Raw genomic sequence first — 3,328 nt, forward strand, 5'->3', positions numbered from 1 at the left:
GCACCTCCACTCTCACATGACCTACAATGGTGCATAAACTCCAATGTCCGAGCAACTGCACTGTCTCAGGACCTCGATTGTTCCAGAACCTCCAATAGTGCAGGACCTCCACTGTCACCAGATCTCCACTGTCTTAGAACATCCACTCTATCACCAAGTCGACTTGTGTAGAACCTCTCCTGGCACAGCATCTCCATTGTGCCTGGTCTGACATTGTATCAAAACTTCAGCTATCACAGGAATTCCACTGTAGCAGGACCTCTTCTGTCTAAAGACAACCCCTATTGCAGGACCTTTACTGTGCAAGGAACTCCACTGTTGCAGGACATCCATTCTTGCAACACCTGCATTGTCTCAGGACCTCCACTGTACCAATCCCATCTCCAATGTCTCAGGACGCCCACTCTTTCAGGACCTCCACTGTTGCATGATCTTGAATGTAAAAGGACCTTCGCTATCTCAGTGCCTCCACTGTTGCACGAACTACAATGTCTCTCAGTGCCTCCACTTTTGAAGGACCTACAATGTCACGGGTGCTGCACTGTTTTATCGACACCACTATCACTTATTACAAGGCTTTGCTGGTTATTTATTTTGAAGCTTAATGGAGAATGATGTTACTTTTGACAAAATAAGAATTTGTTTCAAACCGCTTGTGATTAATTGCCATATGTGCAAGGATCAGTTGCCCCTAGAAGATTGCATGAATCCATAGGCCTCTAGACCTCACCTTGTGGGAACCGTTTCCTTTTGGTGGTGATACCGTCCTGGTAAAGGCATGGGGTAACAGGACAACTCTGAAGTCTGGGGTACACATCAGTCATATTGAGTCCTTGTTCGGAAGAGGAGAAATCTAGAAGAGGGAGAAGAATTGGCGGAAGAATCATACAGTACTTAAAAAGTTAAGACAGAAACGATTTTGCAGAAATGGATACCAGACACAGAGCTAAGCAACACAGAGCAAACTGGGTAGAACAAAGCACAAAGGTACCTGTCCTTGCCTGCCTGCCGCTTATTTTTTGGATGCTGTCTCCAGCCCTCATTTCTCAGGAGAGATACTGTCCTGTCCCAGGAGAGTTTTCTTGCTTGATTGAGCACAGGAACACTGCTTCATTTGGATATTCCTAATTTCTTGGACCATCCCTTGAATCCTCTTAGCCAGCCACTGATGGGGACAGACTCGCCCTCTCCTCATGCACAGAGAGATAATAGGTTGTCTTCTGTGTTCTCATTGATGCTTCTGTTCGGCCTGAGGCTGCTTGTTGAATGAAAGAAGAAGACACTCTGGCATGTATGTTTTGTCCAGGTCATCTGTAGTGGCCTGAGAAGAAAGCCTGTCCCAGTGGTTCTTCAGAAAGCTCTATGACTAGAATATGGACAAAGGCATAAATGAGGCCATGGGGTTGACAAGTCCAATGTGTCAATGGTGGGTTGGTTTCCACTCCTCTGCAGTCCAGTCCTAGAGGGACAGCAGCATAATCATTAAGGGTAGGGAATGGAGCCATTACTAGACTCACTGTCTGAGCCTGGGTATGAAGCCCGGCATCAGAATTGCCTGTCTTTCCAGTAAGCAGTTGGATGCCATGATCTGCTTAGACTTTCTTTGATATAAAGAATCTTTGTCTTGTGTTTTGAATGGAACATGTTGCACTACATCCAAAATTCCAGGGTGTGGCCTGAGAGGTATCATTTCTTCATAGGGATTTGGGAAACGCTCCCAATCTTCTTTGAAACAGGGGTGCATTATCATGTCTGTGACTGATATTTCTGGGTTTGACTGTTATTAAATGCTAAGCAGGTCATCTAGCTCTCTTGAAACCCCACAGTGGTCAAGATGCACACCTGCCACAACCTGTCTTTTCAGCTCTTATATTAAAACAGAGGTAACTTTTTCAGCTACCATAAAATGTAAGACTAACATTCATATGTGGTTCTTTGGACCATCATAAGTATAACCCAGGAAGAGTTCAGGGGCATCAAAAGGGTTAGCACTGTAGTACAGGTTCAGCATTTGCTCTGGTTTGTCTTGGGTACTAAGCCAATGTCGATGATTTTGACTTTATTGTTCTTATCCACCATTTTATTTGTTTTGAAGTCCTGTATTTATTCTGTGCCCCTGACAGTAGATCCAGGCTGCTAATATCTGCATAAGTATTTCCCATGCCTTGTCTTTCACTATGTAGCCATACTTTCAGATACATTTATGAAGACATTGAGCCTCACACAGCTCCATGACAAGGTATCTACTTGTTTTCATCTCAATTATTGAAGATGATGTTGGAGTGGTTAACCACAATTGTCATCATTGCCATGGTCATTATTGGATGGCATAAGTGCTTCTTCCTCACAAGGACTTGGAGGCCACTCTAGTAGGACATCCACTGTCTTAGCACCTGCTTTTCCCCACACCTCCACTGTGCTGACTGTCCAAGCCTATTTTGTGCTGTCTTGCCTGGGAACTTCCTGCCTTTGCAGAAGGAAGTAGGATGCCATGGTCTGGTTATAATTTTGTTCAGTTGAAGTGTCCTTAGTTTCCAGCACTTGGAATCCTATATATTCCATTGCTCTTATACTTACAGGGTCTGGCCTGAGGGGGATCAGTTGCTCATAGGGATTTGGGAACTGCGTCTAGCCTTAGTTGAACTAGGGTTGCATCATGACCACAGTGACTTTTGGCCTATATCTAGGGTTGACTGTCATTACAAGGCTAAGTAGGTCCTTCTGACACCACACCAGAGGCACCACACACTCCTGCTACAACCTGTCTTCTCAACTCTAGAATGAAGAGAGAGTCAAATGGAAACTGACTGCCATGAAATATAAAACTCCACCTAAGTGTCAAATTTAGTTCTTTGGAACGTCATAAAATTTGCCAAAGAAGAGTTCAGGAACACAAAAAGTATAAGTACTGCAGTGCTGGTTCATCATTTACCCTGATTGGAATGGGATACTAAGGCCAAAGTTGGTAATTTTGACTTTCCCATTGATGTACAACACAATATTCTTTGGCTTTAGGTGCCTGTGAAATATTGTGTGCCCAAAGCAGTAGCTCATCACAGCTATTATTTACACAATATTTTGCTGGCCTTGCCTTGCAAGGTAGCCATACTTTTGGGTGTATTTGTAAAGCTGTTGCCCTTCAACCAGCTCCATGATTAGATGTATTGTTTTGGTCTAAATTACTTGAAGAATCGAGATGATGTTGGGGTGATCAACCATCATCATCACTTCCATGGTCATTGCTGGCTGGCATTATTTCTTCTCTAATACAAGGACTTTATGGACACTGTCACAGGAACACCAGTGTGGTAGAAACTCTGTTGTCAAA

The sequence above is a fragment of the Rattus norvegicus genome, chromosome 1 (assembly GCF_036323735.1).
Source record: "Rattus norvegicus strain BN/NHsdMcwi chromosome 1, GRCr8, whole genome shotgun sequence".
NCBI lineage: Eukaryota > Metazoa > Chordata > Mammalia > Rodentia > Muridae > Rattus > Rattus norvegicus.